The following is a 27,272-nucleotide window of genomic DNA, read 5'->3' on the forward strand; positions in this document are numbered from 1 at the left end:
CAAACCAAAGGAATGAACAATCTATTCAATGAAATAATATCAGAAAATTTCCCAAATCTGAAGAATGAAATGGAAAATCAAGTTCAAGAGGCTTATAGGACTCCAAATACACAAAATTACAACAGACCCACACCAAGGCACATTATAATAAAAATACCTAACATACAAAATAAAGACAGAATTTTAAAGGCTGTGAGAGAAAAGAACCAAATTACATTCAGGGGGAAACCAATACGGATATCAGCAGATTTTTCAATCCAGACCCTAAAAGCTAGAAGGGCCTGGAACAACATTTTTCAAGCCCTGAAAGAAAATGGATGCCAACCAAGAATCTTATACCCAGCAAAACTTACCTTCAAATTTGACGATGAAATAAAATCCTTCCATGATAAACAAAAGCTAAAAGAATTTACAAAAAGAAAGCCAGCATTACAGAACATTCTCAGCAAAATATTCCATGAGGAAGAGATGAAAAACAAAGAAGCAAATCAGCAAAGGGAGGAATTATCCTAAAGGAATTGTCAAATAAAGGAGGAAACAAGTTGTGTCAAACAAATAAATAAATAAAATTTAAAAAATGAACCAAATGACCGGGAAACCAAATCATATCTCTATAAAAACCCTGAATGTTAATGGCCTGAATTCATCAATCAAAAGACATAGAGTGGCAGATTGGATTAAAAAGAAAGATCCAACAATATGTTGCCTGCAAGAGACTCACCTCATAGAAAAAGATACCCATAGACTAAAGGTGAAAGGATGGGGAAAAACATACCATGCACATGGACTCAGCAAAAAAGCTGGAGTATCCATCCTCATTTCCGATAATGTGGACTTCAAGCCAAAGTTAGTCAGAAGGGATAAAGAAGGTCATTTCATACTGCTTAAGGGAAGCATAAATCAGCAAGATATAACAATCATAAACATCTATGCCCCAAACAGTGGCTCATCCATGTATGTCAAACAAATCCTTCTCAATTTCAGAAACCAAATAGACCATAACACAATAATACTAGGTGATTTTAACACGCCTCTCTCACCACTGGACAGATCTTCCAGACAAAAATTGAACAAAGAAACCAGAGATCTCAATAACACAATCAATAATTTAGACTTAACGGACATTTCTAGAATATACCATCCAACCAAGAGCGAATACACTTTCTTCTCTGCAGCACATGGATCCTTCTCTAAAATAGACCATATATTATGCCATAAAGCTAATGTTAGCAAATACAAGAAGATAGAGACACTACCATGTATTCTATCAGATCATAATGGATTGAAGTTAGAAATAAATGAAAGAGTAAAACACAGAAACTATTCCAACATCTGGAGATTAAACAATATGCTATTATATGATGAATGGATAACAGAAGATATTAGGAAGGAAATTAAAAAATTCTTAGAGGTAAATGAGAACAAAGAAACATCATATCAAATTCTCTGGGACACTATGAAAGCAGTACTTAGAGGGAAATTTATTTCATGGAGCGCATTTAATAAAAGAAGTAAAACTCAACAAATAAATGACCTAACACTACAGCTCAAAGCCCTAGAAAAAGAAGAACAGACCAGCACCAAAAGTAGTAGAAGACAGGAAATAGTTAAACTCAGAGCTGAAATCAATGAAATTGAAACAAAAGAAACAATACAAAAAATTGACAAAATAAATAGTTGGTTCTTTGAAAAAATAAACAAAATTGATAAACCTTTAGCCACACTAACAAAGAGAAGACGAGAGAAAACCCAAATCACTAAAATTCAGAATGAACAAGGAAATATCACAACAGACAGGATTGAAATACAAAACATAATTAGAAGCTATTTTGAAAATCTATACTCCAACAAAATAGAAAATTTCGAAGACATCAACAGGTTTCTAGAGACATATAAATTGCCTAAACTGAACGAGGAGGACATACACTATTTAAATAGACCAATTTCAAGTACTGAAATAGAAGAAGTCATCAAAAGCCTACCAACAAAGAAAAGTCCGGGACCAGATGGGTTCTCAGCCGAGTTCTACAAAACCTTTAAAGAAGAGCTCATTCCAATACTTCTCAAAGTATTCCATAAAATAGAAGAGGAGGGAACCCTCCCAAACTCATTCTATGAAGCCAATATCACACTGATACCTAAACCAGACAGAGACTCATCAAGGAAAGAAAATTTCAGAACAGTATCCTTAATGAACATCGATGCAAAAATTCTCAACAAAATTTTAGCAAATCGCATACAAAAACATATTAAAAAGATAGTGCACCATGATCAAGGGGTTTCATCCCAGGAATGCAAGGTTGGTTCAACATCAGGAAATCAATAAATGTAATTCACCATATCAATAGACTTAAAGTCAAGAATCACATGATTATTTCAATAGATGCAGAAAAAGCATTTGATAAAATACAGTACCCCTTCATGCTCAAAACACTAGAAAAAATAGGGATAGTGGGAACATTCCTTAACATTGTAAAGGCCATTCATGCTAAGCCCATGGCTAATATCATTCTAAATGGTGAAAAACTGAAAGCATTCCCCCTAAGAACTGGAACAAAGCAGGGATGCCCTCTTTCACCACTTCTATTCAACATCGTTCTTGAGACTCTAGCCAGAGCAATTAGACAAACCAAAGAAATTAAAGGGATACGAATTGGAAAAGAAGAACTCAAACTATCCCTGTTCGCTGATGACATGATTATATATTTAGAGGAACCTGGAAATTCCACCAGAAAACTCTTAGAACTCATAAGTGAATTTAGTAAAGTAGCAGGTTACAAGATCAATGCTCATGAATCCAATGCATTTTTATACATAAGTGATGATGAATCTTCAGAAAGAGAAATTAGGAAAACTACCTCATTCACAATAGCCTCGAAAAAAATAAAATACTTGGGAATCAATCTCACAAAAGAGGTGAAAGACCTCTACAATGAGAACTATAAAACACTAAAGAGAGAAATTAAAGAACACCTTAGAAGATGGAAAGATCTCCCATGTTCTTGGATAGGAAGAATTAATATTGTCAAAATGGCCATACTACCTAAAGTGCTATACAAATTCAATGCAATTCCAATTAAAATTCCAATGACATACCTTACAGAAATAGAGCAAGAAATTATGAAATTCATCTGGAAGAATAAGAAACCCAGAATAGCTAAAGCAATCCTTAGCAGGAAGAGTGAAACAGGGGATATTGCAATACCGGATCTTCAACTATACTACAAAGCAATAGTAACAAAAACAGCATGGTATTGGTACCAAAATAGAAAGGTACATCAATGGTACAGAATAGAGGACACGGACACAAACCCAAATAAATACAATTTTCTCATACTAGACAAAGGGGCCAAAAATATACAATGGAGAAATGATAGCTTCTTCAACAAATGGTGCTGGGAGAATTGGAAATCCATATGCAACAGAATGAAACTAAACCCATATCTCTCACCATGCACGAAACTAAACTCAAAATGGATTAAGGACCTCGGAATCAGACCAGAGACCCTGCAGATTATAGAAGAAAAAGTAGGTCCAAATCTTCACCTTGTTGGTCTAGGATCAGACTTCCTTAACAGGACTCCCATAGCACAAGAAATAAAAGCTAGAATCAACCACTGGGATAGATTCAAACTAAAAAGCTTTCTCTCAGCAAAGGAAACTATCAGCAATGCAAAGAGAGAGCCTACAGAGTGGGAGAATATCTTTGCCAATCATACTTCAGATAGAGCACTAATCTCCAGAATCTATAAAGAACTCAAAAAACTCTACTCCAAGAATTCAAATAATCCAGAAGACAAATGGGCCAAGGAAATGAATAGACACTTCACAGAAGAAGATCTACAAGCAATCAACAAACATATGGAAAATGTTCAACATCTCTAGTAATAAGAGAAATGCAAATCAAAACTACCCTAAGATTCCATCTCACCCCAATTAGAATGGTGATTATCAAGAATACGAGCAACAACAGGTGTTGGCAAGGATGTGGGGAGAAAGGTACATTCATACATTGCTGGTGGGACTGCAAATTAGTGCAGCCACTCTGGAAAGCAGTGTGGAGATTCCTTAGAAAACTTGGAATGGACCCTCCATTTGACTCAGCCATCCCACTCCTTGGCCTATACCCAAAGGACTTAAAATCAGCATACTACAGAGATACAGCCACATCAATGTTCCTAGCTGCTCAATTCACATTAGCCAGACTGTGGAACCAACCTAGATGCCCTTCAATTGATGAGTGGATAAAGAAACTGTGGTATATATATACAATGGAATATTACTCAGCCATAAAGAATGATAAAATTATGGCATTTGCAGGCAAATGGATGAAATTGGAGAATATTATGCTAAGTGAGAGAAGCCAATCTCAAAAAGCCAAAGGACAAATGATATCGCTAATAAGTGGAGGATGACACATAATGGGGGGAGGGAAGGATTAGTGTTAGGGTTAGTGTTAGGGTTAGGGAGGGGGGCAAGTATGGAGGAAGGAAGCACTGTATAGAGGGAAAAGAGGGGTGGGAGGGGTGGGGGGAAGGGAAAAAATAACAGAATAAAAAAAAAAAAAAAGAAACTCTAGCCAGAGCAATTATGTAGACTAAAGAAATTAAAGGCATACGAATAGGAAAAGAGGAACTTAAGCTGTCACTATTTGCAGATGACATGATTCTATATTTAGAGGATCCAAAAACCTCCTCCAGAAAACTTCTAGACCTCATCAATGAATTCAGCAAAATAGCAGGCTATAAAATCAACATGCATAAATCTAAAGCATTTTTATATGCAAGCGATGAAACAGCTGAAAGGGAAATGAAGAAAACAACTCCATTTGCAATAGCCTCAAAAAAAAAAATAAAATAAAATACTTGGGCATCCATCTAACCAAAGAGGTAAAAGATCTCTACGATGAAAACTACAAAACATTGAAGAAAGAAATTAAGGAAGACCTTAGAAGATGGAAAGATCTCCCATGTTCTTTGATAGGCAGAATTAATATTGTCAAAATGGCCATACTACCAAAAGTGCTATACAGATTCAATGCAATTCCAATTAAAATTCCAATGACATACCTTACAGAAATAGAGCAAGCAGTCATGAAATTCATCTGGAAGAATAGGAAACCCAGAAGAGCTAAAGCAATCCTTAGCAGGAAGAATGAAACAGGGGATATCGCAATACCAGAACTTCAACTATACTACAAAGCAATAGTAACAAAAACGGCATGGTATTGGCACCAAAATAGACAGGTAGATCAATGGTACAGAATAGAGGACACGGACACAAACCCAAATAAATACAATTTTCTCATACTAGACAAAGGTGCCAAAAATATGCAATGGAGAAAAGAGAGCCTCTTCAAGAAATGGTGCTGGGAAAACTGGAAATCCATATGCAACAGAATGAAACTAAACCCCTATCTCTCACCCTGCACAAAACTCAACTCACAATGGATCAAGGACCTTGAAATCAAACCAGAGATCCTGCATCTTATAGAAGAAAAAGTAGGTCCAAATCTTCACCTTGTTGGTCTAGGATCAGACTTCCTTAACAGGACTCCCATAGCACAAGAAATAAAAGCAAGAATCAATAACTGGGATAGATTCAAACTAAATAGCTTTCCCTCAGCAAAGGAAACTATCAGCAATGCAAAGAGAGAGCCTACAGAGTGGGAGAATATCTTTGCCACTCATACTTCAGATAGAGCGCTAATCTCCAGAATATATAAAGAACTAAAAAAACTCTACACCAAGAATACAAATAATCCAATCAACAAATGGGCTAAGGAAATGAACAGACACTTCACAGAAGAAGATGTACTAGCAATCAACAGATACATGAAAAAATGTTCAACATCTCTAGTAATAAGAGAAATGCAAATCAAAACTACCCTAAGATTCCATCTCACCCTAATTAGAATGGCGATTATGAAGAATACGAGCAACAACAGGTGTTGGTGAGGATGTGGGGAAAAAGGTACACTCATACATTGCTGGTGGGACTGCAAATTAGTGCAGCCACTCTGGAAAGCAGTATGGAGATTCCTTAGAGAACTCGGAATGGACCTACCATTTGACTCAGCTATCCCACTCCTTGGCCTATACCCAAAGGACTTAATCAGCATACTACGAAGATACAGCCACATCAATGTTCATAGCTGCTCAATTCACAATAGCCAGATTGTGGAACCAACCTAGATGCCCTTCAATTGATGAATGGATAAAGAAACCGTGGTATATATACAATGGAATATTACTCAGCTATAAAGAATAATAAAATTATGGCATTTGCAGGCAAATGGATGAAATTGGAGAATATCATGTTAAGTGAGATAAGCCAATATCAAAAATCCAAAAGAGGAATGATCTCACTGATAAGCGGATGATGACACTTAATTGGGGGTGGGAGGGCGGCATGAATGGAGGAAGGAGGGACTATATAGAGAGAAAAGAGAGTTGCGAGGGGTGGGGGGGACAGAACAACATAACGGAATGAATTAAACATCATTACTCTATGTAAATATATGAATATGCAAATGGTATGCTGTTACTCCATGTAGAAACAGAAACAACATGTATCCCATTTGTTTACAATAAAAATAAATTTAAAAAAATAAAAATAAATAAATAAATAAAAGTTTAAAAAATGTTTAGTTTCAATACTGTATAAAACTCAAGATTCCTTTGATAAAAATCTTTTATAAGCTGCACACTTGATTTAAGTATAAACATGGCAATAAATTATCCCTAATGAGAATTATAGATAAAAATGTAAACATTTGTCAGTAAGACAATGATATTAAAAAGATTTGTGCTAGGCAGGCACAGTGGTATACTCCTGTAATCCCAGCAGCTCAGAAGGCTGAGGCAGGAGGATCACAAGTTCAAAGCCAGCCTCAACAATTCAGCAAGGCCCTAAGCAACTTAGTGAGACCCTGTCTCAAAATAAAAAATAAAAAGGACTGGGATGTGGCTCAGTGGTTCTGAGCCCCTGAGTTCTTAATCCCTAGTACTGGAAAAAATAAAAATAAAAGAAGATTTGCATTATACTCAATTTGGCTGTAATGTTTCTATTCCATTTATAGGGTCTCCCTGTGTCCACCAGATGGCAGACAATTCACAACATTACAGATAAGCAAAACCTTCATTTCTGCAATGCTGAACAATAATCTTTGAAATGTTTTAAATCACATTTGATTATACAACAAATGCAGAAGCAAATTTGCAACTTTGTATTACACTTTTTCTTTTCTCCCTTCCAACCCACATCTCCTCTTGGGGATGTAGGGAGCTGTATCTTACTGTTCTTTCCCAGTATTTTCATTCAGGTAGTCATCTGAATTTGAACTTGGTTAAAAGTGAACTTTTGATCTTTCCTTTCCCTTCAATTCTACTTCTCTTTCGGACTTTCTTTCTAGATGCTCATCCCAGAAAATGGGAAATTATCCTTGATAATTTCATTTTTCTTAACTTCTGTGTCTAATTCATGATCACATCTTCATTCTTATGGGTAATCTTTTCTTAGGATGCTTGTGAAAGTCTCCGAACTCAACTCTCTTGTCTCCACAGAGTAAAAACAACATTTTTAAAAAATGTAATTTAGAACATATTATGCTAACTACTTCTATGGCTTCCCTTTCATTTAGGATAAAATCTAGCATTTTTAAAGTGACCCTGCATGTTCTGACCTCTTTGTACCTAGGTAACCTCATTTTCTGCCACCCTTGCTTAGTCATTCTAGCTCAATGATCATATCAATTTCTCAAATATACTGGGCATCTAGCATAATACTTGGCTCAAATACAGATTCCTTCCCATACTATTGCCCTCAGAACAGATTTGTAAAATTAAACCACAGATGAAAAACTAAATTTAGAAAACTTTTGATCATAAAGAAAAATCTTCTTTTATGATTGACCTTTTTTTCTTTAAAATTATTGTACTATTGACTTTTATTTATTATAGCAGGTTTCAGAATGAACCAGTCAATATAAGCAGAGAAAAGGCAAAGCAATAAACTATATTGTAACACTGTACACAGCTGCTTGGTTTGAAGTGTGGTGCAGATGCTCTCAACAGAGTCCTTAGCATCATAATCAGCACGCTACCTACCACAAGAACCTACTTGTCTATTTGAGGGATGTTAAGGCACATCTTATATTAAAAGATATAAAAGTCCATTGGGAGCTGGGTGCAGTGGCACACACCTGTAATCTTAGCACCTCGGGAAGCTGAGACAGGAGGGTCGTTGAGTTCAAAGCCAGCCTCAGTAAAAGCGAGGCACTAAGCAACTCAGTGAGACTCTGTCTCTAAATAAAATACAAAATAGGGTTGTGGATGTGGCTTAGTGGTGGGTGCCTCTGGGTTCAATCCCCAGTATTGGGATAAAAAAAAAAAAAAAAAAAGTCCCTTGGGAGTAATTTTGAAGGAAACTTTAAGATGCTGCTTAAGTCTAAAGACAAGTGTCTATGACTATAACATAATGAGTTCTTATAAAGAACTGAGGCACTTAGCAGAGTCACTGGTTTTTGTCATCAGTGAGGAACAAAAGAAGGATCATGGAACAGAACCAGAACCCGAGTGGCAGATCATTGTTGGGGGGTGGGGGGCCACAGGAACCAGTGCACTCACTGCCTAGAACCAAGAGTGTCCCATAGAAAAATCCACCAAAAAAATTCACTTTTCTTTTAAAAGCTCCTTGGAGCCTATTTGGGAAATCAACTAAAATTCAGTCTCAAAGTCCCCTGTCTCCCAAATATTAGCATGTGCACTCCACTTCATTTAGATTCTTGCTCGTGTATCACCTTTTCGAAGATACTCCTGAATCACTGGCACTGCTTAAACTAGCACCCCTTTCATTTTCCCTTGATCCTTTTCTGTCTTTCTTCCTTTCTTTCTTTTTTTGGGAGGTGGGTACCAAGGATTGAATTCAGGGGCATTTAACCACTGAGCCACATCCCCAGTCCTATTTTGTATTTTATTTAGAGACAGGGTCTCAGTGAGTTGCTTAGTGCCTTGCTTTTGCTGAGGCTGGCTTTGAACTCATGATCCTCCTGTCTCAGTCTCAAGCCACTGGGATTACAGGCATGCTTCACCACAACCAGCTCTGCTTCTATTTTCCTTTCTGCTGGTTATCACCACTTGGTAGAATTTTCTGTATTTGTTTATTGACCAGCCCTTCTACTAGATTGTATTCTCTAGAGGGGCAGGGAATTTGTCTGTTCTATGAAACATGTGTGCCAAGTGCCAAGCCATAACAAGAAGGAAATGGATATTTATTGATGAAATATTTGCTTGAGTAATAAAAAAAAAATTTCCCATTCTCTATATTCTGGTAGAAATTCTAAACTCTCCCAAATACGGAAAGGATAGGCAACTATTAATGTTTTCTAAATGGATTTTATTTCTTATTTTTAAAATTAAGAAAATAGTTTGCTAGAGCAAAATATCTAGAAAAAAATAGATCACTGGTAAAAAAAAATCAAACACACATGTTCAAGTCTTAAATTAAAAAATGTTTATTTTCTCTTGGTTCCCTCATTTGGTTTTCCTCACAAAACAAGATAAGGTCATTGCTTCTCAGTGCTTATCAGCTTGAAAACACAGTTGTTGGTTTTTCCCCCTTTCACAGTTTTCATTTTTTAGTGGACAGTTCATGTCAGTCAGAATTATTTATTAGCATGTAAGCCTGTTCCTTCCAAATGAATTAATTGGAATGGGAACATTAATTTATCTGAGTAGAGCTGTCAATGCTGCCTAGAAAACACCATCACAAATAAGTACCAATAATAAGCCTGAAATGCACTGATTATATTTCCAATGCAATAATAATAATAAGGTAACTTTCTATGAAAGGTATAAATGCAATCACCTGGAATAGGGTAATTTTTTGAGAATTTATTATGAATGGGAAGAAAATCCAGAGAATATCTGATGTTCCCAGACCTCTCTTTTCCTGAGATCTGTGTTCCTTCTTCATATTCTGGGACTTTAGGTTTCCCTTTCCCCAAGTCACATGAAGATGTTCTTTCAAACTAGGACACTTGTTCCCTTTCTTAGAGATAGACATTCATGGTAGGGACCAAGGTAGGTCAGTGAGACTCTTTCCCTGGAGTATTGAAAAGGGGTCCAAAGATTTCAACTTTTTTGAGCACAAGAGGTATAACCCAGGGAGAGAGTCAGTGGTGGTAAATATTTTCTGTTCCAAGACGTGGAAAACAGAGACAGGCAGTGTGTAGAGACTGAAGAATGGAGACTTGGAGGGCAGCAGAGACCTGGCATGAGAACCTCTTGATTTCCTGATAGTACTCCAGGCTATTTCCTGGCTCCAGTTGATTGCTGCATCTCAGTCCATGGGTTCTGTGAAACAGCTTCATTCGTCAGAATAATTTTTTTTCTTCCCTTAATCTAGTTCAAGAGGGTCTCTATCACTTGCCATCTAAGGTTCTCATAAATTTGATTTTCCTGAGTAGAGTAGAACTGATCTCTCTCTCTCTCTCTCTCTCTCTCTCTCTCTCTCTCTCTCTCTCTCTCTCTCTCTCTCTCTCTCTCTCTCTCTCTCTTCTGGAACGGAACCCAGGGCACTCCACCACTAAGCTACATCCCCAGCCCTTTTAATTTTTTAAATTTTGAGACATGGTCTCACTTAATTTCTCAGGCTGGTCGCTAACTTGTGATCTTTTTGCCTCAGGCTCTGTAGTGACTAGGATGACCTGTAGAGTCTCACCAGCTCGGCAACATCTCTACTTTTTAAAAAGCAATTAAATGTTTGCAAGGTTTTTTTTTTTTTGTTAAGTCAGAAGAAGAGTTTTAGAATGACCTTTCCCCTCCTTGAATGAAGAGACACTCTTGGTTTTCTTATTCAAGCAAATAGATGAGAACTTTTTGTTTCATTAGCTGGAATCAGTTAGAATTGCAACTGCTTTCCGTTCCAAACCCATTCTTATTATTATTATTACCCAGTTTATTTTTATTAACTGATCCCATGAAACACATGGGTCCTTATTTTCTATTATTTCCTAAATAATAGTTAAAAGATCAGGATTTTCATTTCTGTAGGGTAGACTTGCTGCTTATTAGGATCCTTAGAGACTGAGGTGAATGAAGCACAAGTGAAACTTGAAGAAAAAAATAATTTGATTTTGTGGTCTCTTAGGGAAGCAGAATCATACTGAGAAGAAAGCAAACTCATTTTTGAGTGTATGTTCAAATAATCATCTCATTTGTTATGTTTAGATTGTATCTTCTGGATTTTAGAGATGTGACTGGTTCTAGGGGTTTTTGTTTGGTATGTAGTCCAGAATTGGGCAGCACCACAGAGGAAGTGGGCCATCTGGTGAACTGGAAACTTGTATCTTTGATGACACTGGTATATGGTATTCCTTAAATGAAGCCTTCCTAGGGCTCCTCAGAGGCTCATTTTTCTGTTCTTGTTGTAAAAAGAATGGGCTTTGCCTTCTCTTTACTCTTGATCCATACTGGGTTATCTCGTATCTCATGATACTAATCCAGGTCATTAAGGTGCAAAGCTATTATAATAAACGTGGGGAAATCTTTATACACACATTATACACAACAAAGTAATCTGATTCTCAAACTCTAATTTCCATGTTTTCTTCCAGTTCATGTAAAGTCTCTCCTACTTCTCATGTCTTTTTTGCAGTGCTAGGGATTGAACCCGGGTTGATAGGCCAGCACTCTATGAACTGAGCTATATTCCCAGTCCCTCCCTATTTCTCACTTCTTTGAAGGTATTTTTTCCCCTTGTTTTCTAGGTTAACTTTTGAGTTCAGAATGAAGTTCCTTTTGTCAAAGCTTATAGCATTCTGTATATTTATCCTTTTAGTTTCTCACCCATTGAAGCTTCTCTTAACTGGTCCCTCTTTTTCTTGGGCATGTAGGCTTGGGGCAGTTCCCTTGGGGGTGAAAAATGTTCTTTGGGGTCATATAGGTAGAAGGCAAGGAAACCAGAATTCAAAACTAGGCAATTGTTCTTAGAACTGGAATCTTAATCATTGTAGTACATACATACTAAAGAGTGAACTTGTAATGGGGATGAGGCATGGGATCAGGATAGAAGAGAGGTTCCAGTGCAGTTGTCCCAAACACCAGTTGAGGGCTTCTTTTGAAAGCATGTGGGGTAATATGCTTTCTAAGTCAGGCTGGCTTAAAAAAAAAAATCGGTAGGTAGATACAGGTTTTTGTTTCATTACTGTCTTAGGTTTGGCATTGATCATGGTATAACATTGAATCTTCATATTAATTCCAAATCTTCTACATACTCTATTCTTACAGAGTTCTGGGTTCTCATGAAAATAGAATTCCTAGATAATCTATTTTTTTCAAAGTTCCCAAAGTAGGGCATGAAGATTGTTATCATCAATATGGCACACACACCCAAGCACATATGGAAACATATACATGTGTGCACAGGAACACGTGCACGCACACACACACAGAGAAATCCTTTCTGTATATGACGAATGCTGGAATTGGCTCTTTACAAATTATCAGGGTGCAATCTCTCATTTTTGGTTCTTTCCCTCCCAGGTCTGTCTAGTCTCTACTTACCTCTTCCAGTAATGCTACTGTTAACTGTTTTACTTAAAACTGCTTTGTAACAAACCATCCAACTTCTTGGTGTAAAAGGACAATAATAATTTTATTACATCTTATGGGTTTTATGGATCAGTCTCAGAGACTCCATGCTGGTGAAGTCAGACAGGAATTAAAGATAAAATAGCAGACTGTAGGGAATGGGGAGAACCCAAGCAGCTGGGGCTGGGTGGGCCTCCCCCCCCGCTTCTCCCTCTCTTCCTCTCTCCCACCCCCTCTTTCTCTCTCTCCCTCTCCCCCTCTTCTCCCTCTCTTCCTCTCTCCCACCTCCCCTCTCTCCCTCTCTCTCTCTCCCTCTCCCCCCTTCTCTCTCTCTCTCCCTCAGCATTTCTCCATGAGTTAGTTGGGTTAGTTCCACATCATGACAGCCTTAGCATGTTTGGGGTTCTTGTATGGCAGTTCAGTATTGCAAAGCAGAGTGTTCCAGCCAAAAAGACAGAAACTTCATCACATTTTTAATAACCAGCTTCAGAAGTAAAGTGTTACTTATGTTACATCCTACTGATTTACAAGCAAGTCATAAACCTGCCCAGATCTGAGCTATCGATGGGACAAAGCTCTAGGAGGATCAGATAATGTTATGTTATTTACTTTTACTATCAGAGATATTTTTTAAAACTTAAGAATAAAAAAATAAAAATAATCTATTACTACCATTCCGGATCTTCTTTCAAGGCTATGGGCAGTAGTTCTAATTCACTTTTATAGGCTTTGTAGTGTTAGTTGAATTTGTCTCAGGTTTGGGCCATCTGGTGACCAGTCTTGGACTGGCATCATGGTCTAGTTCAATTATAAGATTACTTAGTTTGCTATTTAGGGTCCGATTCATGCATGTGCACTTTGGAGGTTAGCCTAGGAGGCAATATAATTTTATAGGACCATTTTCTTTATCTCTTTTATATTACTTCCACTCTTGGGACTACAGATCCTTTGTGTCATAATATGAAGTTCCCTCGAAGTTTTAGGCACCAGCTTGGCTAATATTGCTGTTACAGTATTGGTAGGGGGCTGGTATAAAAAAGTATAAAACAAAGGAAAAAAACAGAAAAATTTCTCTACCCTCTGATCCATAAAGGTCTTCTTTTCCAGTCCTTGGATCAAAATAGAGAACTCCTCCAGGAGCCCTTTCTGTCTGTACTTACTATGCAGTTCTAGATTCTAGGTCATCTTCCAGTTCAGGACAGAAGAACATAGGGATGTCTCGCCCACACCCAGCTGTGCCAGGGGCAGTGGGGTAGACTGCAGAAAGGCCAAAGAAAGTGCCTAGAAATGTCATGCAAAACATGATTTACTGGGGAAAGAGGACAAGCGATTAAGAAGAGTTCAGTGGTGACAGGCTGAACAGATAAAATAGCATCTCTCTCCCTCAAGGTGTTTCACCAATCAGGGCCCCATATCCCTGGTAACATTGTGTCCAGTGGCAGTTTGGGGACAAGTGACACGTTTTTCCACCGAGCCCTCAGTTCTGCACTCATCCCCACTCAGAGAGGGGTTTTATATGTCAGACTGCAGAAGTACTGACATCATCAGCCTGAGCTTGCTTGATTTGCTTAGTTTGCTTGTATGACCGGCATCCTAAGGAGCAAGCAACTGTCCTGGTGTACATGCAAGAAAGTAGCTTTCTACAGATGACAACAACCTGCCCTTGTTCCCAGTGTGCACATGAGAGAAAGCCAGTGTCTTTCAAGATAATAGGTATCCGGAGTTTCCATCCTAGGCTTGCTGTCATTGCTCTCTTACCTTGGCTAGGCTTTTGGAAACAAAAAGGGGACATTTAGGAACATGGCGTGTATGTCCCCCTTTTCTTTAAGGATGGTACAAGGAGATAACAGAAAACTCAGCACCAGCTTGATTCTTGATTCCCCAGTCTGCCATGACCATATGCCTCAGATAACTGCTCTGTGTACCTATCCAGAGTTTCCAGTTACATTCATTGGGGGAGAGAGGATGAAGGGTGCTTCCTCTTCCTGGACACTCTGTTGAACAGTTAACGTCTGCTTTTTCCTGCCAGAGCTTTCTTTTCCTTCCCATTATCATTTGAATTGGTTCTATCTGCCCTAGCCTCAATGTTTGTGGAACCAAGTGAAGAGCCTCTTCATGATTCGTTGTGTTGGTCCTGCACTTCACACGAATGCTTCCACATTACTGTCAACAAGACCTGTTTTCAATTCTGTTAATAAGGGTTACTTGATGTAGTTTTCTCTAGTGAAATAGTAAACAACAAACACTCTCTTTTTAATCTTCAAATCAACCAAACCAAAAACTTCAGGAGATTCTTAGATCTAAAAAGAATTAGTGTTCCTTGGTCTTATTCAAAAATATATAGTAATGAGATGGCCTCCATGAAAAAGAAAAAAATATTGGATCTTCTGGATTCTGGAGAGTCCATTATGTGTATGTGTTTCACACGAGTTTAGTTATTTTGATGAAAAAAATAGCTGATGTTTGCCTTTCCATCTCTGCTTTATTCCACATCTCAGCCTCTGTCTTTCGTTATTTATGTGTCCCATTGTTCTTTGAACTCACGCTTCTTGGTCCTGCTGCAATCCCAGGACATTCTACCACAGGGTTGGTACGAGGGTGATGATGGAAACATAGGTCCAAAAGAAACCTTCGAAGTCCCCTACTTCCAAACTATCTGATGCACTGGCCAATTACTCTTTTTTATAAAAAAAATCTCTATTATTTACATTGTTGTTCTCTTCAAATTTTAATCCATTAAAAAAAAACTCACACAAATTCAAACAAGTTTTGCATTTCCTTTACTTTCAACGATGATACTTTCGATAAAACTGCCCAAACACTGAATTATAATTATGTTTAAACAGTTGATGGTATAGGTGGTTGGACAAGTGACATATCACAAAGAAATGAACAAGTACAGGTCCACACTATAAATAAATGCTGGAACCTCTTCTGGGTGGTGTTCTCTCTTCTGCAGAGAGCATTCCCTTCAAACGTGTCATTCAGTTGGAGAGAGAGAATGGAGATGGATTGGAGAAGGGTGCTTCAGACTGAGTTGGGACCCTGAGATCTTGACTCAGAATAGAAAGAAGAAAAACAGAAGGTGAAGAAATGGAATAACTGGCACCAAAGTGCATACTACTATGAACGGGGAAGAGAGGCAGAGTTCCAACAGCCAATTTCTACCTTTCCAGAAAACTGAGAAACAAATTAAGAAGGATGTTGGGACTAATGACACGTTAACTAACTCAGGCTGACTCCTTACTCCCTGGCGAGTGAGCAAGATCAAGGCCTCAAAGGTGGTTTCAATAGTTAATGATGATGAATCAGACCACCGTCAGGGATTAGTTAACAATAGTTTCGTGAACGTGATCAGCTCATGCTTGCCATATAGTCCTATGGGACTCTTGCCTGCGTGAACACCCCATGCCTTGCTGACCTTTAAGCTGATTGGTTCTCGCCTAGCCCCCAACCTACATAAAAGCTGTGTGACTTCCTCAATAAACGAGTTCCTGCTGTGACAGGTCTCCCTGACGCCTCTGATTGTCCTCCGCACGGAGGGCTGGGAGCGGGCGGTCAGGTGGCCTTACCTATCCCAGTCTGACCTTGTTGGGGAGTGTCCCCTTCCCTTGTCGCTGGTCGAGAAGGGCGAGGGGGCTTAAGACCCCCAACAGAAGGAGTGCAAGGAACATGGGTTAGGGATTAGGAATTAGAAAGCACTAAGTTGTAGGATGAATGATGATTAAATTTTCCCACTCTGTCATTGGATTGACCTGTTTTTAAGTCCCAGGTCTTCTTCCCACCAACTGTGTGACCTCGGAATAATCTAACCTCTCTCAGACTCTGTCTCCTTACCTGCCTCCCTCCTGTGCTCATTGTGATGATTAAACAACAGGTTTGTAAAGCTGTCAGGGCCGCAGCTGGCAAAAGTAAGTGTTAAGTGCTCAGTAAATGGTAGTTGTTCTTATTATTACACAGTTATTTAAGAATAGTTATATCTTCCCAGTGGCTCAGGAAGCTGAGGTGGGAGAATTGCAAGTTCAAAGCCAGCTTCAGCAATTTAGTGAGATCCTAAACAACTTAGTGAAAATAAAAAGGGCTGGGAATGTAACTCAGTGGTCAAGCGCCGCTGGGTCCAATCCCTGGGACCAAAAAGAAGAATACTTATATCTTATTATTAATAATATTTTTAAATGCCAGTTCTATCTTAGTGGTAGTAGTAATTCTTATTATCATGTCCATGGAAGCCCTGAAGTAAAGTAAAGATGGATTGTCTTTCCCTCAGCTCCACAGAAATTCATTAGGGAAATGTTTCCCAACTTGGGAACGTTTGTCTTTGTAGTTATTAATTAGCATTCAGATAACTTAATGTTCCAAACGATCTGTCAAGAATGTTTCTAATTTTAACACCATTACTAACAGAAGGTAGGTGCTATAGCAAAACAGGAATGAGAATATATTTTAAAGAGCGTATTAAGGAAATAAATAAATTGAGTTACCCAAAGTATGGATCTGAACACTGAACCAAGACTGTGGGCTAATAATGAAGTAGTCCATTCTCTCTGTACAGCCTAAGTGGGTACCGTTTGATTCCCTCATCTGTTGTAAATGGGCTTTGCTTCTAGCAGGTGTCTGGGATTGTTTTGTTTCCACATGTGAATTTATCAATATTCAATTGGTCTTTTGAAATCTTTGTGAGGAGTTACACACTATTCCAAAATTTCATAAGGAAATGGAATACTTGGATTCAGAAATGCATTATCCCATAGAAAACTTAATTTAAATGATAATTCACTTCTGAGATGAGTTCTACTAAATAAATTCATCATAAGTTGAAAAGTGAAATATTTTAAAATAAAAGGATAACTTTTTAAAAACCTGATGCCATGTTGGTTTTTAAATTAAACAGGAAAATAAGGTTTTAGTCCTCTACTACTCTCTGATTGTGTGACTAACTACATCATTTTAATTATCCATCCTTCAATTTCTTCATCTGGAAGATGAAAGTATATAAGAGGTTGTGGTAGAAGAATGTTTTTTTTAAAAAAGTCCTTCCCATTTCTATACCCACTAGAAGGAACTGAAGGGGCTAAGTAGAAAAGAAAACTCTTAACTAAGAAAGGTTCTAACCTTGTCCACATTACCCACAAAGAACATCACCCACACAAATCATCATCCAGAAAGAACATCACTTGAAGTAACCTAAAGGAGAAGCTAGGTCCTGTTACAGGATTCCTTTAGATTTGAAAACAACACAAACTAGAGATGAGATTGAGGCACCTGTAACCTATCCAGTTCAGAGAGATGCGGGATGGGTGGGCTTCACAAAAGTCCGCAAACCCCTTATTTTGAAACATTCTGCTGCTAAACATCTCATTAAAGTGCATGTCACTACTTACAGGGGAATTAAATTACACAAGTCCAGTCTAAAACTAGAACTTTTCTTTGCATATTTGTACACTTGTGAGATGGTATCCGGCTCATCTCGTGATTGTAATTCAATGATATCCAGCTCATCTTGTGATTGTAATTTGAGTTGCTAATTACTGACTACAGTCCTAAAAGGGCCTTGTGAAAATGTTATGTCCTATGAAATAGCACAGTAATATAAAACAAAATTACATTTTATAACATATTGCAGCTTTGTAACAATTGAATACTCAATTTAAGAAGAGATAAATTCACTACTTTCTGAAATTTATTGACAGTTCCCTGTTTTTCTTATATAAAATGTAGTAGCAATACACATATTTTGTATGGTGATACCCTTATCTAGAGATGCCTGGTAAGACATAAAATTGTATTACAAGCTGGAATATTTTGTCATATATAAGTCTCATGGACATCTATCTCTACCCCATATATACATGATACATATTAAGTGTTTATGGAATAAAGTGGACATTTTAAAATCATAAATGAAATGAGATATTGAACAGAACCTATTAGAAGAAACAAAATTACAGGAAAAGTCTGGAATTAGACAGTTCCCCACACTGGTCAACAGGTGGCACTAGAGTAGCTTGAATGTCAAACACAACAAAGGGAGGAAATAAAAGGAGCAAGCCACCTTTGGGTGAAATGCAGGGAGGCAGCAGGGCTGTTGATATTAGAATATACCTCATCTGTTTTTCTCAATCATTCATTGCTTGAAGCAAAGGACACTTCCAGGTACAAGCAAAAGTTGTACTGAACCTCTCTGCCTTGGACTTCTCCCTAAAAAATGGATATTGTAATAATACCCACCTTGTAATAGTGAGATAATGCCTGCAAATGCCAACAGTGCAGATTGCAGAGTAAGCACTCAATAAATATCAGTCATCATGATTCTGCACAATGATCATGAGGCACAAGTAATATAAATGGACTAGATATTAATACAAGAATGATGTTTAGGATTCAGAGACTACCTAGTATTAAAACATCCATAAAACAGATTGGTATAGGAATAATCATTTATACTGATAATGTAACACTTTGTATTAAATAAGTATATAAACTCAGGAGCTCATTGAATCTCTGAATTAGAGTTTAAGTATATTTCAGTAAGTCTTTCCACAGACAAGTTGGTCAGATAAACCTAAAACAGTTATAAATATTGCAAAACTAGGCAAACCTATTTTGGTTTATTCCTTTTCTAACAAGTGTCAGTCCAAATTATATTCAACTCTGCCCAAACACAGGTAATAAAGACCTTCAGTTTTATGAGCTCAGTTTGGTCCTTACCTAGAAGTTCATCAAAGATGGGCAGAATGTTAGAAGAAAGAGGCTGGAATTAGTCTGCTGATCTAAATTTCATATTTAGTGGATCAGAGGGGAGCTCTTGAGCGCTCTCAGAGACATCAAGCTGAACTTGCTCTTCCTAACTTTTGACTGCAAGTTTGGACTTGGAGTAGGATTCTACCTAACAAGCTTCAAGGTTTTCATGCCTTTTTTTTTTTTTTTTTTTTAAGAACATGGCTCTGCCCAGGGCCCCAGACTACCTGCATATCTATTACCGGTTTATCCTATATTTGGATGAACCCACTCTCCCTCAGATATTGAATGAGATTCTATTTCAAGACACACAGATTTTTCTGGAGCAATTGTCACCTCCTGTGACCAGAAGTAGTCAGAGGGAAAATAATTGTCATATCATTTCTTGGAAGTAGACCCCAAACCAGATTAATCCTGCATCCTTCACACCACTTTAGACTTACTTTCAAGTCACTGTAACCAGGAAGTGAAGATTCCACCACTAGGCTTCACTGAAATTCAGGAGACAAAGGTTGGTGAAGAAAAACAGGTTTACTCAAGCTAACCTTAAGGAACCTAGAGATCATTTTGTTTCAAATCTACATTTTGGGGGTAGGGAGGTGGGGCTCAGAGGCATGAACAGCTTTTATAAAAGCAGAGCGGGTACAGGGGGACAAAAGGCAGGAAATATACATATGTAGATTCAAAAACTCCTTACAATTGTTTCCCTGGTTACTGACTGGGCCCAAGGGTGACTGCTTAGTTTCCATTCTCAGCAGGAAGATACTCCAGACACAGAAAAGCAGTTATCAGGAAGTTGCTTTTAGTTTTAAAATTGCTCTCTTTCACTACTATTTTAGTGGGGGCAGGCCAAGGACCTTTCCCTTGCCCATAATCATTTCCACCTTCCTTTCTTTTTCTACTACTTTCAGAAAGTCTCATTCATGCATAATAGGAAGGGAAGATTGAAATGGAATAGAGAAAATCAGATATTACAAAGAAAAGGAGTGATAAGAATGCTTTTGGCTCTGCATAAAATGCTATGCGTATGCTATACCTAGAAAATGGAAAATAAAGTGACTCTCAAATCTTAATATAAGAAAATAAGGACTGGGGCTGTAGCTCAGTGGCAGAGCACTTGCCTAGCATGTGGGAGGCATTGGGTTCGATCCTCAGCACCATATTAAAAATAAATGAATAAAATAAAGGCATTGTATCCATCTACAATGAAGAATATCTTTAAAAAAAGAAAATTAATATAATTTCATATGGTGGCAATATGGAAATAAAATTGGAATTTTGTCTGAATCCTGCCTCTTCTAATTTACAGGTTATATGACTTTGCACAAGCTTCAACTCTGAATCTGTTTCTTCATCTACGCAATGTAGCTATAACAGTGTCCATTTTGCAGAGTTTTTGTAAATGCTACATTTTTGGATGGTGCCCATGTCAATCCTTAGGTTAGAGGTTGAAAAAAAACACTCTGTGGGTTGAATGTGCCTCAAAGCTATGTTTTGTTTGGTTTTGTGTCAGGGGGTCCCCAAGACCATCTCAGTTTCCATGATTCACTAGGAGGATTTGCAGGACTCTGCATACTCATGTTACAAGCACCCCAGTTCAGAGGCCCTGCTGGGGTCCGGAACTAGATTCTATTTTCCACAACAGAGATAATAAGAAGTACCATAAAAAAGAAAAATGAGTTGCAATTTGGCCCAAACTAGGAAGGCAGATAATCTGCCTCCATTCATTTCCTATAGAAATGTTTTTATAATTAATAGGAACAAAAAGTCAGAAAACACACATATGTAAATTTAGTCAGGCTGTGCTAGCCAGAGATATTATGATTTCGGTTTCCTGTGCACCTACCTTGGGTGTGGGGATTGGGGGATTAGCTTCTCAGTTTCTAATTTTAGCATGAGGAAGTTGGGATGAAGAAATATAGGTTACCAAGAAATGAAAGAAAGTGGAAAAAAAAAAAAAAAACTATTTGGGAGCTTTTTATACATAGGGGCCCCATTACACTCATGGTTATGATTTTATCAGGGAAAAAGGATACAAAGTCAAACCAGCAAAGGAAAAGTCACCTTGGGCAAAGACCAGGGTAAACCAGGGGCAAACTTCCAGAGTAACACAAGATGTGCTCAGTTACCCCAGCAATGAGTTGTGATAATGTGTATGAAATGTTGCAAACCCGGAAGCTCATTAGAGACTCAGTGTCCAGAGTTTTATTGAGGACTAGTCATGCAGGTGGGCTCTTCAGGCATGAATAGTTTTTATAAAAGGAGAGGGGTTATAGTAGTTCAAATTCTAGACTCCCAGAAGGAAGACAGGTGATCAGCATAAACCATATTGTTTGTACAAAGAGCTTTGGCACAAGCAGACACTCCTAACAGTTCTAGGAATGGTGGGAACCCTACAGGAATCCAGCCTCCTAGGTGCCAGCCAGAGGCCAGTTGGCAAGCAAGCCTTTCTAAGGATGAACATTAGAGCTGCTAAATTAAACCTTTTCGGCATGGACCTGCACAGGGTTTTTACTTTGAAGGTTTTTTAGAAGTTTTATTTATTAATTTATTTATTGCTTACTTGCCATCCTCTAAAAATTAAGAACTTCCACTCAAAATTTCTAGCTTCTTGTGAAAAACAAAAATCAGATATTGTGGCAACAACAGATTCATTTTCCCATATAGTAACAATTGATGGTTCATTTAGATAAGGCTTCAGATTCCCTTAGACGCCCCCCATCTCCAGTCTCTACTACTCCCAGTAATCTTTCCCACTTTGAGTGCCAACTGCTATTTATCATTACGCATGTTTGGCCTTAAGTTGCTTGAACTAAGAGGTCAGTTGGCCAGAGACAAGAGAAAGGAGCAGGCGTGCGGTACACTACTGAGTAATGATAATGGAAACAGATCATGATTAATGAATTCCTAGTTACCCAGAAATGCCATAAATGCAGAACTCCTCTCTAGCACTTCCTGTTATAGCAGTTACTTGTGAGTATTCTTGTATTGACATGAAAATACTTTTATTGCTGAATACAATAACTCTGCTTTATTTACTTGAGTTGGTCTTTGTGGCTATTCACCTAAAGATCACCTACCATAATAGTGAATATAAATTAGTCATGGCATATATTGTCAATCAGTACTTTGTAAACTGAAATCATCATCATTATTATTCTAACAAATCTTGGTGGTATGACTAAAATATGTCAACAGAAAGATAAATTTTGTTCAAAGGAAACAGATGCAATAAACATCTAGTTCTACCTATCAATGTATCCACTTATTTAGTAACTCAACTATTACATGACAAGAAAATGTAGATAACAAAATAAAATTTGATCTTTATATTCCTAGCCTCTAAAAAACTACCAGGGATAGAATTGGAGTGAAAAAAATGTTTCCTGACTTTATAAATTTTACCTATAAAGATAACCCAAGCACAGAGGTAAATGAAAATCAGGCTAATGAGAAGAACATGCTAGTGGTGGTCATAGAAGTATGTTTCACGCCACTAACCACATGGATGATCTAGGTGCTGCTTTTCCAATTCCAATTTCAAAACCAGCATGGCTGCAAGTTAAGGAAGAGGAACTGCAATCATGGCAGTATCTGTTGAAAGTTTCATTCTACTTAAAGAATTTGAAATATTCTTTACTTACCTCCCATTTCTTAGAAGACTGAGGAAGCAATGAGACTTAACTTTTATTAATAAGGAAAAAAAACTGGCTAGAAAGAAATACAAGCTGCAAGAACGTTAAGAAAAAGAGGCAGTGACAAATTAAAGATAGACATTGGGAGTCAAGTTTGATTTTGTAAGTATTCTTTTAATTGTAAAAGGCAGAAATCCAATTCAAATTGGCTCAGGCACAGTTGGATCCAGGTTCTCAAAAGAAATAATTAGGAACTGTATTTCTCTATGTCTTGGTACTATTTGTTTTCCTATGTATTGGCTTCACTCTCAAGACAAGATCACCTCTTATAGTGGCAAAATAACATCCAATAGCTCTGCTCTTATGTCATACTGAACAGGTAGGATAGTCAGACAGTAAGACATAGGCAGGCAGTTAGGGCAATGGACCCCAAATGGATTGTTTTGTGGAAACATTCCACACAATCCAACCACCAAACCCTCTGACCCAGAGAAGTAGAAAAAGGAAAGGTAGGATGGACCTGAGCGGAAGCTACAGAGAATTTTCCAACTCAGCAGATAAAAGGGTACAACAAACCAGAACATCATGGACCTGGTCAATGACAACTCACCTTTCAAATACCTAAGTATTATAAAATTTGAAACCATGTAGATAAACATTCTTAACCATGTAGGTGAAAATTCCTAGGCCCAAACTCTTCCTAGGCCTCTATCAGGACCACGCCCACTCAATGAGAACTCTGTTTCTTTTCCCTTGAATAAATCTTACTCTTTTTCACTCACTTTCTATTATCTGTGAATTTCATTCTTTGAGTTCACAAGACAAGAACCCAGAAAGGAATTGCGGTTGTCTGCTGCTAAGTTGTAACACTAGCAGGTGTGGCCTGCTGTGGAGTTGAAAGAACTATAACACAAACAAGCTCTGCCCCGAGCAATAATAACAGCAGAAAATCTAGCTTTCGTACAAGGTTAGCAGCCTCATTAGAAAGAAAGCAACCCTTTCCCAATAGTTTCAACAGAAGTCTGGGATTTGAGAATCATTAGACAGGCTTGTGTTATGGTACCAATTATGTGACCTGGGTGATGGTGGGTGTAGGAATATACCAGGAATATACCAGATCTAAATTAAGGAAGTGAAGTTAGCAATAATCAAACCATAGAGACAGAAAATGAACAATTCCATGAAGGAAAATTGAAAAGCTACAAGATTTAGAGATGCTGGGAATTCATTTATTCATTTACTCAACTGATTACTGAGTTCCTACTATATGTAGGCTTGTTTTAGATTCCAAGTATATAATAGTGAATAATATAGACAAACATCCCTGCTTTATTGCTTTATTCCAGGTGGGGGTGGAGAATACATAATTACAATAACATTTAATATTTCAAATGGTGATATGCATAACGATGGAAAATGTCAGGGAAGGGACTAGAGATTGCTGGGGAGGAGGGAGGCTGCAATTTTATTTAAGGTTATTGAATTATTGGAGAACACCGTGCTAAGAAGGGGACATTTGAGAAAAAGTAGTTCAGGGAATGAGCCATGTGGATGTCTCAGATAAGAAGGTGAGAGAACAGCAATGTAAATATGGGTTTGTACCTTGCAGAATGAGCCAGGGAAGAGTAGGAGATATGGTCAGTGATCATAAAATGTCTCATAGGCTATTGCCTTTGGTTTTACTTTGAGATGAGAAAACATTGGGAGATTGAGCAAGGTAGTAACATGATCTAGCTAAAAGTAGACTGAAGGAAGGAAGCAAGATATAGGTAAGCGATTAGTGCAATAATCTAGATTAGAGACATTAATAGTTTCAACCAAAATGATCAGAGAGTACCTGGGGAAAGGGTCAGATTCTGGATATATTTTGAAGACAGTTGCCGTCATATTCTAATTGGGTAGAAGACAAAGAATCAAGACTAATTCTAACATTTTTGGCAAGAATGGCTAAAAGGATAGAGTTGCCATTAACTGACGTGGAGAAAACTGGAAGAAATAGGTTCGTAGGGAAATATGAGTTCAATTTTAGACCTGTTAAATTTGAGATTCCTGTTACAACTCAAAATGGAGATGTTGATAGGCAGTTGAATATGAATTTGGATTTAAGCAAGAGTCCTTGGCTGGAGAGTTATCTTGTATATATAGACGGTATTTAAAGCAATGAAACTGGATAAGATCACTAAAGGTGACAGTTGAAGATGAGAGTTCCAAGAATGAGACTGGATCCTGAGAAGTAGCCAATGACAGGGTGAGATTATCTCGGAAGCAAAAGCAGTTAATACCAAATGAAGTGAGATCAAATGAAAATAAGAACTTGTCACTGGGACCTAGGGTCCCAAGAAGGCCCCCAAAGGAAAGCAGACCTCAATTGAGGCTATGAGAATCCTTGACTCTCTCAGAAAGGAATTTCAGGATTGGTCAAAGTGAGGGCACAGAGAGAAAGAGGCATTGAAAGAAAGCAAAACGTACACACTCTAAGAAGTACACACACAGGGTAGAGGGTGGGCACTGGAGAGGAACACATAAGCTGTACCATATCTAGGTATATTTAAATGTGTATAATCTGTAGTATAGAGACATGATTTAAGAAGGTATTTTAGTCCTCCTTGGTATTGGAGACAGAATACACTGATCATACTTACTAGCGATTTTTTTCTTTTTTGTTTTTGATAAAAAAAATCCATAATAATTTCCCTATCAGAGGTTTAATGGATCCACTTTGTGAAGTTAAACAGTGTAGGGTTTGATCAAAAGTATGACACATGGATGAAGTATCATATCCTAAAAATAGAAATCACAACAGCATCTACTTGTTGAGCAAAGGCATTCTTGGACCTGTTTTTCTTTTGGGTTCAGGTCAGGAAAGAAGTTATTTATATACATGTGAATAAGGTCCAGGTTAGGAAAGAAGTTATTTATAGATGTGTGAAAATTTATTGACTTAATAGTGTGGCTCGTGACAAAGTATATAAAAAGTATAGTTTAAATCTGGATTTTAGCCAGGTACAGTAACACACACCTGTAATTTCAGTGACTTAGGTGGCTGAGGCAGGAGGATTACAAGTTCAAGGCCAGCCTGGACACCTTAGTAAGAACCTGTCTCAAAAAATAAGAAAGGGTTGAAGAAGTAACTTAATGGAAAAGCGCCCCTGGGTTCAATCCCCAATACCACTAAATAAATACAAACCCCCCACCACACACACATACATATATTTGGATATTTAATCATGTGAAAGTGGATTTTAAATCTGGATTTTAAATCATAGCCTGTTTTGTTCCATGTCTCCTTTCTACCTATCCTGTGTCTTCTATCCTACTCATACTGACCTTTGCATTTAACTCTGAGGAGGCCTTAACATGAGCAATTTAAGTGATTGGCAGTAAAGAAAGTCCCATTGGAGTCTGTTCCAGAAAGAATGAAAAGAAACTTGGAGACTGAAAATATTAAGCAACAATAACACACAGTCTGTCTGTATGTGTTTTGCAATAAAAGGGAGCAGAGAAATGGGGTAGTAGGTAGGGGAGCTAGCTGACTAGTTAGTTGGGTCAAGAGATTTTCAAACGGGAGAAATTTGCAAGTAGATAGCTTGATTCAAAGGAAAGGGGAGGGGGAGCTGATGATGTAGAAGAGTGAAGGCAGAATGGAACAATGTTCTTGAGGAGATATGCAAAAACAACAGATGTCTACTTCAAAAACATATGGGAAATTTAGAAATCCCGGATTTCCTAAGAGCCCAGAGTAAAGATAACTATCCAATGGCCAACATCGCTAAAAAGGGAAAACAGATTCAGAAGAATGAGAGGGCCCCAGAGGTAGAATTCTGATGGAGTGAGGACTATGACTTGACTGAATTTTGATTACCATTGGCCTTCATTCAGATGCATCTGAATGTGCAGTGACAGGGCAAGAGTCCTCCATCACCGTGCATGAGGAGAACAGAAGTCTCCTGGTGGAGAATTCATTCCAAGGAAAAAGAGGAGGACTGCTAAGTTTGAACTAATAACTGGTCAGAGGGGAGGTACACTTAGCAGTAAGCATGGCATCTGACTCTAGGATTTGGCCTCTGGTCCAGCCTCTGTAAACCCGTATTAGGATGTGAAGAAGAGGTGAATACAAGAATTGAAAGCTCTGTTTCAGTTAACTACATAAGATATTAGACTCAAATACAATCCTATCATATTACTCATCTGCTGATGCTAACACAAAAAGGAGAAATTCCTTGATCTCACTTGGGAGCAGCACCACCTTGGTGTAATCAAATGTGTCCAAAAACTGTTGCCCCCTACCAACCACTTCAATACCCAG

General features: G+C 37.9%; 1 long non-coding RNA gene across 3 annotated transcripts in view; it reads right to left on the bottom strand.

Moving 5' to 3' along the window:
- The window catches only part of LOC306662650, a 73,195-nt gene that overhangs the window by 13,799 nt on the left and 32,124 nt on the right, over window positions 1-27,272 (bottom strand). The window contains exon 3 of one of the 3 annotated variants that reach the window (XR_013764173.1): window positions 15,357-15,645. The exons of 1 other annotated variant lie outside the window; for it this stretch is intronic. This is a non-coding gene — a long non-coding RNA (uncharacterized lncRNA). Of the gene's footprint in view, window positions 1-15,356; window positions 15,646-22,975; window positions 23,060-27,272 lie in introns of those variants that run through there. One more of the 3 variants, XR_013764174.1, reaches the window with a different exon arrangement.

This window comes from Sciurus vulgaris, assembly GCF_902686455.1.
Source record: "Sciurus vulgaris genome assembly, chromosome: 5".
NCBI classification, from domain to species: Eukaryota; Metazoa; Chordata; class Mammalia; order Rodentia; family Sciuridae; genus Sciurus; species Sciurus vulgaris.